The sequence below is a fragment of the Chionomys nivalis genome, chromosome 15 (genome assembly GCF_950005125.1).
Source record: "Chionomys nivalis chromosome 15, mChiNiv1.1, whole genome shotgun sequence".
Lineage (NCBI taxonomy): Eukaryota > Metazoa > Chordata > Mammalia > Rodentia > Cricetidae > Chionomys > Chionomys nivalis.
In genome coordinates, this window is record NC_080100.1 from 38,895,837 (window position 1) to 38,906,948 (window position 11,112).

Sequence of the window (11,112 nt, forward strand, 5' to 3'; positions counted from 1 at the left end):
TTTTCATATCAAAGTTTTCACATACTTTGCCTCCAGGCTGGTCCATAATTTATCCACAAACAACAAGATCTGATAAATGATACTACATGAATCCTAGTCTTTAGTCTTCTGAGAGGGGCTTTCCAGTGTCCTCTCTCAACCTCCCGGAGTGATGCTGCTTTGTGAACCAGCCCATCCTGCCCCCTTTGTCTTCCTTCCTCTTCCATCCTTATCTTGCCATCTTTCCCATTATAAAGAGTTTGAAGATTAAACACTGCACTTCAAAGACTCTTTGGAGGTAGTGATGAAGGTTCTGTCTAGGACTGGCTGGGCCACTTCCATGAGGCTTGGAAGGCAGTACCGAGGTAGCTGATTTCCCACTGTGTCTATGGTCAAGTAGTATGGAGGGCTGTAGCTTTATTTGTGGCAGCAAGGCATGATGAAGAGAGTTTGAAGCCTCCACTGTCATCATAGCAGGAGCAGCATGACTCTGGAGGTGGTGGCAGCTACAACAATAACAACTTCAGTGACAACTCAGTCTTAGCACCCTCCCAAAGCTGATGCCTTCCTCTACAGAAACAGAAGAGGCTGGAGTTCTCTTGGTGGCCTAGTTCTGCCAAGTGGTGCTCTGTTGGAGGTTGCTGCAAGCATTTTCAGCATTGCTACTCTGCCATTCAAAATTTGAGTTCACTGGGGGATGACCTGAGCTCTATTGCTTTTCAGTGGGCTTTTTAGCTGCATGTCAACCTCGTGCATGTTCCTTCAAGGCCTCTAGCCTAAAAGAAAAAGCAGCTATATAGGAAAAGCGCATTATGGCTATGGGAGAATGGCTAAAGGAATGAATACTTTTCAAATAAATTACTCTTCGGTAATTTCTCACATGAACACAGTGTATTTAGATCATATCCACCCATCACTCTTCTTCCATTCCTCTGTGTGTTGTGATCACTACAAGCTACAACAATGACTGGCCCTATGAGATATGAATGTCAGCAAGATGTGTCCTGACTCTCCTCTGACCCCAAACAGACTACAAGGCACCTTGCAGCCAGCAAGTAGCTAGTCAGCAGGTAGCTTCAGGTCAGTACCAGCTTGATGTCTCCATCTCCTATAATCAAAGCATGTGGTTTTCTTCAGCAATAGGGTTTGTGCCAATTAGAGAATATCCCTATGGAGTAGTAAATCAGAGGGGTTCCAGAGACCCTCAAAATAATATGTTATTGCCATTGTCCTTGGTTACCCAATAATGTACCGAACACACTTTATAAATTATACTTTCAAAAATTTAATGGAATATCACACATACAAAAAAACTACAGTACGATTCAGAACATTTTCCCCCTCTGAATTGTATGAAATTATTGCTACACATAGTTTCATCATTTCACCTCCCCGGATTTAATGTATATTTCTACAGATAGGGGCATGACAATGTTGAAGTGCCTATTCAACCCCTTGGTCTGGGCTAATTCCTTCATTTTTCTCAGATTTGGTGACTTGTCTGAAGGCTTAGGAATATGTGATATTTCAGGCAGTATATTTGGCAGAGTCCCTGTCCCTACTTGTGTTTGTCTGTTGAATGGTTCGACTCCAGCACCTTTGGTAAGACTCTCACAGAATGAGGTTTGGATACTGAGACAGGTCAAGCGGTCCACAAGCTGCATTTGACCTGCTATTGATGATGTTCACTTAGAATTGACCAGGCTTCTTTTCAGAAAGTTGTTCTTTATTCCTTTAAAGTTAATAAACACATCTTTAATTTTATCCCCAAATCAGAAATTTTGTTCTACTGTTTCTATTGGAAGAGGCGTTTGTTCCCAGCCACCCGGCTAGATTAGACCTGAAATAATCACACAGAAACTGTATTATTTAAATCATTAGCTTTAGCTTCTTGTTGACTAACTCTTATGTATTAATTTAATCCATCTCCATTAATCTGTGTATCGCCACATGGCAGTGGCTTACCTACAAAGTTTTGACATGTCTGACTCTGGTGGTGGCTCCATGGCGTCTCCTCCCTCCACCCCTCTTTTCCCAGCATTCAGCCTAGCTTTCCCTGCCTACCTAAGTTCTGCCTTGCTATAGGTCCAAAGCATTTTCTTTATTCATTAAGGGTAATCACAACACACAGAGATAACTCCCTCATCACTGTTTCCTTATTTATGAAGCCCTCTACTAGCAGTGAGCATGACAGCTCCCTTAACCGTAGGGCATTTACTTACTTGAACCAGCTCTCCAAAAGGAAGAACTTCCCCGATGTTATGATTATCTTCCCTCATTGAATTGGTCCTCCTTACCCCTCATGGATAGATGCCCCTATCTGATACAGTGTGTTAACTGGGGAGAGGAGAAGACAGGGAAGAAACAAACTGTATTCTTAATTTCAATACCTCTTTCGGGGATACTAAAGCACCACCCCCTTCCCCAGTGCCTCTGGCTCTTAGATCTACTCTTCATGTCTGTTGTCACTTCAGCTTTCTCCTGTCTTAGAGTCATGTTCTCTCAAACTGCTTTGATGTGGCATTCCCCTCTGTATGCTGTGAATACCATTGGTGAATAAAGAAACTGCCTTGGCCTGTTGATAGGGCAGAACTGAGCTAGGTGGGAAAAGCTACACTAAATGCTGGGAAGAAGAAGGCAGAGTGAGGGAGAAGCTTTACAGCCCCGCGGGAGACAGATGCCAGAACTTTACCCGGTAAGCCACAGCCATGTGGTGATACACAGATTAATGGAGATGGGCTAAATTAAGATGTAAGGGATAGCCAATAAGAAGCTAGAGCTAATGGGCCAAGCAGTGTTTTAAATAATAGAGTTTCTGTGTGATTATTTTAGGCCTGAGCTGCCAAGTGGGCAGAATGACCAAGCGGTCCCTATAATGATGCTGCTTTTTCTAATGTTCTCACAGACCGTTCCATCATCAAAGTTCTGCAGAAGAGCCTCTCAGGTCATCCACAGCCATCTGGCGTCTGGTGTCTGCCTCTAACACCTGCTCACAGTGTCCTCTCCAACATCACTGAAGACTGTGGAAGGGTACACCCTGTAGCTGCTATGGAGAATTGCCCTTCTCGTTAGCAGCAGAGAGCTTTTGGTTGTTTCCTTGTGGGTTCTTCCTCTGGCTGCCAGCTCCTACATTTACTGTCCATCTTTCTATGCCAGTTCTGCCAGCAACTCAAACTCTGTTCCTAGGAATGGATGTCCCCAGGGGCCTGTCACTGGGATTCTGCTCTTTTCAGTTCATATTTACTCCCTGGGAAGTGGTATTTTGTCAAGATCCTTTATTTCTAGGTGGATGACTTCCAAACTGATGTCACAAGTTTGACCTCGCTCCTGCGCTATAGGAAAATTCTCCACAATTCTGCAATCTAAATCCTGCCCCCCACCAAGGTACCACAAGTTCAAATTTTATTCAGTGCCTCAAATTACAGCTTCTGTTAGGCACTGTCAATACATAGATTAATAAAGCACACTTCATACGGAAAGGGGGGACCTCTGATAGCCACAGAGACAGTGCTCCCTCCTACCAGAGGTCTACCCATACTGAATGTCACTGTAACACAAAGCTTCCTGAAGCATACTTTTTTATCCTATTACTTCTTCCCCAAAATGTTTTGGTCTTCTTACTGTGTATGGTTAAAAAAAAAATGAGGTTTCAGCACTGGCAATATGCCATCTCTCACCACAACTTGCCCTTCCTCTTTTCCAGGCAATGGGCTTCTTCCCACAACACAAGGAAAAGTATGTTTGCATGCCACTGAACTATTGTCTGTGCTGTTTCTCCCAACAGACATGTTCTTCTTTCTGTTTATTGAACTCTTACTTTCTCCCCCTGATGAAGGGTCTCACTAAGTAACTCTGGCTCTGTAGATCAGGCAGGCCTGAAACCTAAAGAGATCTGTCTGCCTCTACCTCCTGAATGCTGGCATTAATATTGTGTGTCACCATGCTTGGCTTAAATCTTATTTTTTTTAAAAGGCTGAATTTAATAGCACCTTAACCTTTTCTTTTCTGATTTTTAAAATGTTCTAGATGTTTTAATTTCTTCTATTTATGTTAAGTTCAAATTTTTCATTGACTCTCTGAGCAAGCGAAAGGTGGTTATCAAGTTGTCTTACAGTTACTTCCCCATTAGAATAGGCATTTCCAAGCATTTTGGATTGCTGGCTCATTCCCTTAACATGTTAGCACTTTTTTATTGTGCCCATAGATTAAAAAAAATCACCTGGTAGTTCTATTGATATAATAGTTCACCTAAATCAATAATACTTATGTCCTAATAAAATGGTAGTTTTACTTAAAAACATACTATTAAAGAGAAACTAATATATTCATTTTATTATTAGCCTTAATTACTTAGCAATGGGATGTGTGCACTTCTTAGACATCGTGCAACTTAGATCTTAAGTCTTCACATCATTTCCTGTTCCGGCTGATTTCCTGGCAGCACTTCCTATTGTTAGTGCAAATGGCAAAACCCAGCTTTACAAATTACTGTGAACTGCAGTTCTCATGTGGCCTAATAACTATTGCTATGTTTTCCCAAAGAAGATAAGTGTCCTGCGGTGTCCCTGTGGGCTCCTGTTTGATTGGAAGCGTCACCCCAGCCCCTGGCCTCCATATAACTGAAGAGTCTGGAATGTTTGGGTTAAAGCTTTACCTCAGCCCCTGGCACCCCTATATCAAAAAGTCTGGAATGTTTGGGTGGAAAGTTCTATCTCAAGCCCCTCCCCTGGAAGTTGCCTCAGTCCAGACTCCACCTCCAAAAAGTTCGCCAACAGGTGATCACTCCTCAGAGATGCTCAAGACCACTCCCACAGGGTATTTAAACTGCCCCCCCCTCCAGAGAACAAACGTGGTTTTTCTGTTCTTCCTTTCCCACCTCCTCTCTGAGGGAATGGAAGGTCACCCGGGAGCACTAGTATTTATTAAACCTGGGCTTTTTCTAATTCAGTTTGATTTGGTCTGATTTGGATTATTATGTCGGCGGAGAGGTTTATTGGGACATAAAAACTTTTCAGTTCCCATTCAATTTTGGGTCATCTCAGCACAGTTTGGAAGCTGTGATTCAAGAACCAGGCACAAGGGCACACTGCACATGAAGCCTCCATGAACTGGGTGAGGTCTGATTGCACTAAGAGATCACCAGAGAGTAATCTCACAAATGAAGGCTGCAGACAGCACTTCTAAAAACTACAAATTTCTTTTTTTCTCTTTTTATTTATCTTGTTTGTTTTTGAAACAGGGTCTCACTACATACCCCAGGCTGGCCACAAACTCACAATTTGTTTTAGTCTTCCAAATGTCAGCATGAAGGTATTTGTCACTACTCCTGGCTAGAATACAAATTTAGTTAATAAGCCTGCAGTACTAGGAAAATTATTATTATCACGTGTCAGGATTAACTAAGAACCAAACCACACTGGCTTGATACAGTCTTAACCACTTACCTACTCACTTCACTAATTGAATTGGGTTTGCCTGAGTTGCCACAAGAGCATGGGATGCAGGTGTTTGCTTGAACTTGTATGTTTTCCTGAGAATAGTGTACCTGATGCTCATTAGTGGTCATTAACGGAAGCAATAGAATTTTGTCTACAGAAGTAAATGTGATTTTTAAAGTCAGTTGTACATGTCACTGCTCACCCTGAGGACAACATTTTCTAAGGTTATTCTGTTCATGCAGCATAACTCTGACTTTCTGTGTCAGGATGAAGCAGAAAGGGGTCATTGGGGTTTTTTCCTTCATTATTCTTTCATTCACTTTTCCTGCTTTATAAAGATTTCCCTCCTCACTGGAAATACTTTAGAAATTTGCAAAGTCCCTTGAAAATGAACAAAATGACTTTTCATGTTCTATTTTACAAGTAATCTTAATTTGCCTAGCCCTTGCCTTGAACAAAAATTTCATTAGAAAATAAAATTTTCCAAAAATCTATGACCTTAGTTAATTTATCATCTTCCTATGAGATCCTGGATAAATTGATGACACTTAATATTCTCCTGCTCTTGGATAGAGATTGAGAATCTTAATATGAAAAACAAACCAGATGTTGACTCCAAAATTAGAAAAAAACAACTTATAATTTATCAGCTTATAATAAAATATTCAGTGTCTTCCATTCTATAAACCTAATATCTAAACAACTGCCTTAATGGATACAGTAGTCGAGGATTAAATAACTGGTGATAATAATAGGGATGGAAACATAGTGACTCACTTCCCTGTTGTTCACTTCTCAGCAAGGGTGTTTTTATCTTGCATTTCTGTCTAGTTCCTCTCTTGTACCATGTTCTGCCATCCTTGCTTTCCCAGTTCAGGACAATACCTTCCTCCACTAAGGAATCATAAACATCTGTACCTTAAGAGAAAATACAGAGTCTCCTCCATTCCTCAACTCCACATGTCACTTTTTAAAACATTACCTTGGTCTGGGGAGGCAGTTCAGTGTGTAAGAGAACTTGCTGCACAACAACAAGGACCTGAGCTCAGATGCCCCTGCATTCATGTAAAATCCAGGTATGGCTGCGTGTGCCTGCCACCCAGCATTCCAGGGGCAGAGATAAGTGGATTCCAGGAGCTCACTAGCCATTCAGCCTAGCAAAATGTCAAGCATCAGGTTCAGTAAGACACTGTCACAGAGGAGTAAGGCTGAGCATGATGGAGCAGGACACCTGACATTGTCCTCTGATCACCATACTGCATACACATGTACACACAGAGAGACATGGGCGGGCGCGCGCGCACACACACACACACACACACACACACACACACTAACCCCCTGTGGCATGAGTTCTAATAGGTCTTAATAATAAAAGTCCAGAGTCAGATATATTGGGGTCTTTAAGAGATCAGAAAGATGAAGAAGCAAAACCACAGCCACCTTACCTCTCTGCTTCCCAGCCAAAAAAGACTGTTTCTGATTCCTCCCACCTTATACTTGCCCTCTCCACCCAACCATATCACTCTCCCTGCTGTCTGTATAGACCTCCAGACCTCTATGTTTAGCTTATGGCTAGCTTTGTCCTCTGGTCTTCAGGAAAGATTTATTTGTACAAACAAGATGTCACCACATTTCCCCTTTATGTCTAAAAATTCAAAAAGGAAGTTTATCGTTATTATAAGAAAAACTATATACAATAAGTACAATGACTATATACAATATGTATATGCAATGAATACATCAACAGTGTCTAGTCCATTAACAATTAACAAAATCCAGAGAAAATACTCCATATCTCTAACCTATCTTGGTGAGTTCAAAAGTTATACCTAATTTACTTTCTATTCTAACTTGCATTACCAGAGTTTCTGCTCCACAAAAGAAACTGCCAGACATTATGCTGGACACAGAAGAAAGCAACCAATGAACTTGCCAGTACAAGGTAGAACAGATCTTCAAATTTTTCTGCTTCACTGAAAAGTCTTCCAAATGCTCTGGACCTGTAGGTTGAAATGGATGCCCCAACATTGCAAAAGAACTTTGGGTGACTGTTCAGACAGCAAGATGTCTCTGTTGTTTCTAAAACTTTGAAAGTTGCTTGCAAAACACTTCCTGTTTACTAAGGTAATATTATATTCTTTTGGTGTCTTTGATGGAGTTGAAGACTAGATATTTATCATTATAGTTTTTCTTAGTAATGAAAAAAGATAAATTAGATATAAAACTTTAGACTCACAAAGATAAGATAGATAATAGATTATTTTCTTTAATTTATCAAATAGAAACAGACTAAATACTGTAACTATAATTCTTGTTTAATAATTGCTTTTTTACACGTAATTTTACTATGTTAAAGTTAAAACCTTCTTTTTAATTAGCCAGAACAGGGGAGATGATGTGGGATGTCCTTCTGTATATGTGTTGCTTTTACTGGATAATGAATAAAGCTGTTTTGGCCAATGGCTTAGCAGAGTAAAACTAGGCAGGAACTTCAAACAAAGATACAAAGAGAGAGTAGGAAGAGTTGAGGAGACACCATGTAGCTGCCAAAGGAGAAAGAGTCCAGACATTACCAACAAGCCACAAGCTTCATGGTAAAATATAAACTGTTAGAAATGGGTTAATTTATAGTTAGAGATAAACATTAATAAGCCTAAGACATTAACTAAACAATTGTATTTAATATAGTAGCCTTTGATTATTTTATAAGTGGCTGTGGAAGAGAAACCAGGGATTAGATGAGATAGAGAATACTTCTTTCCACACCCCCAATAAATCAGTTTGTCACCAGCCTCAATTTTAGACTTTTGTGCCATTTCTCTTACACTGATAGACCATATATGTTCAGTAGTCAAGGCCAAAAGAGTTTATATTTCAAAACATATATAAAAACTAGACTGTTTTAATATTTACTGTTATATACTCAGCATAATATTTTCATACATGTGTAAAACCACATGGATAAAGATCATTGCATTTTATGTATATATCTACATAGATAGAAGTATAGACCATTGTATTTTGTTCATATTTGCTTTGCCCCTCATTGATAGCATTCCTCCAGAATTTACTTTCATTACGTATTTAAGAAGTCCCTTGTCTCCTTTCTTACTGTCCATCTTAGATCAAGACCCTCCCTAACAAATCTTCCTACCTCTGTTTTCTTCTCCTAATCTGCTTAACACATTTTTGCAGTTTACTCTGAATCAGAAAGCTCCTCTGAGTTGTTTGTGCTTTAGCTACCATTGCCTATGGAAGCCCTGCCAATCCCCTGCCAGTTCTCTGCAGCATCTGTCCCTGTATTTCTCTATCAGAAACCTGTATCCCTAATCTTCACATTGCAGCATCTTTTCTACCCTTCATTGGTCACATCACACCTGATCGAGAACTTGTATATACTTGTCCTACCAATCTGCTCCCTTATAAACTTTCTCCATGCAGTAAATTCCATCCATCCATCTATCCATCCATCCTTCCATCCATCCACAGTTCATTATTTAAGTGTGGATTGCTTAGCAACAAAGGCTGTCAAGGACCCAATTCTATCATTCTCTGTCTTACTCCCTAGTGACAGTCTCTTGCGAAACCTGAAGTTTACCATCTTGGTTAGGCTGGCTAGCTTGCCTAAGGCTAGACCATCGTGAGTAGGTATTCACTGAATTGTGTTTGTAATGACTTTTATTTACACACATATAAGCATTTTTAGTAAATTGAATTGGACCTCACTTTTGGTCCTTTCCTTTCTGGTATAATTAAGACAGTCTCATCTCTGTAAAAATGGAGGAATTGTCTTTCTTGTCGTGGTTTTCCCAGGTCATGCAGGCAGGTTAACAATGGACTTTCAACCAATCCACTTTTGCTGAATGGCTGAATGCTTCATTTTCTTCTACATATGCAATATAATGCTACCTGAGTTTGTCACAAATAACCAGAAAGTGTGAGCAGCTTCTGAGGGGGAACCTGAACTGACTATGCTCTCCCATGCAGGTGAGATTTCTCAGCTATTTAATTTTCACTTTCACAGTCAAGGTTTTCTAAAGCCAAGAGTATTTATAGTGAGCTAACCTGTTAGCCCATCATTTAAGTAGCTCAAATAACTGCTTAATTTCTGTTTGTTAATAAGACATCCAAACCCTGGCTGAAGACAGATCTAAATGCCAGAAATCATTCTAAAACATTTGTCTACATGTCAAATAATTTTAATACCAATATAGGGCTTTTTCTACAAAATTTCTTTATGTTATTCTTTTATATAAATAGAGATTAGTATATATACATATATATATATGAAGATTTAAAATTGAGATTATACATTCAAGTCAATAGCTTTCATAATATATATAAATATATATCATATATATGCTAATCTATAAATATGCTAGCTGGGTTTGTTGGAGAATACTGTCCTTATATGCAGGTTACATATTAAAGTTCTGATAAGATATTTTACTATAGATTATCATGCATGCACAAACCCAGACAAATGTGATAATGAGCTTCCCAAAAACAAAGAAATTGCATGTGTAGGATGACTGTAGCCAATCACCACCGCAGAGGGAAAACGCCTGGAAAGGGCTTTAGAAAGGGACCAGGACTTATAGGTACACAACAAACATTAGTTACCCCTTCCCCAAGGCCTGAGACCAAGACTTAACAGCTATTCATAACAAAGTAGAATGGATGGGAAATTTGTACTATAAACTCAGTACAAATTCACCTACGAAATCCAGAATTTTTATTGTGTTTTAATTAAATTCATCAGAAGGCCATTTAAGATTACCTCCCTGAAGGACCCACAAAAGAAGATCTACAAGGAAAAGGAAATTACCTTTATATCTGTGGAGGTTTCCTTTGTTACCGAGTATGTGGTCAATTTTCGAGAAGGTTCCATGAGCTGCACAGAAGAAGGTATATTCTTTCCTATTTGGGTGGAGTGTTCTATGGATGTCTGTTAAGTCCATTTGCTTCATTACCTCCAATAATTCTCTTAATTCTCTATTAGGTTTCTGTCTGATTGACCTGTCCATTAGAGAGAGAGGTGTGTTGAAGTCTCCTACTACTAGTGTGTGTGGTTTGATGTCTGCCTTGAGTTCTAGTAATATTTCTTTTACGTAAGTGGGTGCTTTTATATTAGGGGCGTAGATATTCAGGATTGAGACTTCATCCTGATGAATTGTTCCTGTTATGAGTATAAAGTGTCCATCTCAATTCTTCTGATTGATTTTAGTTTGAAGTCAGTTTTGCTAGAAATTAGTATGGCTACACCTGCTTTTTTCTTAGGACCATTTGCTTGAAAAACCTTTTCCCAACCCTTTACTCTGAGTAGATGCCTGTCTTTGTGGTTGAGATGTGTTTCTTGTAAACAGCAGAATGTTGGATCCTATTTTCGTATCCAATCTCTTAGCCTGTGCCTTTTTATAGGTGAATTAAGACCATTAATATTAAGTGATATTAATGACCAGTGGTTGTTTACTCCAGTTATTTTTATTGTTTTTGGTAGTAGAGTTTGTGTGTCTCCCTTCTTTGAGTAGGAAATTACCTTTAAAGCTTAAGGTATTTATCTTAATTATCTATCCTTTGCTAGGACAGAACACCATGACCAAGGCAACTTATAAAAAAAAAATTCATTTGGGGTTCATGATTCCATGGGGTTAGTCCATGACCATCATGGAAGGGAGCAGCATGGCAGCAG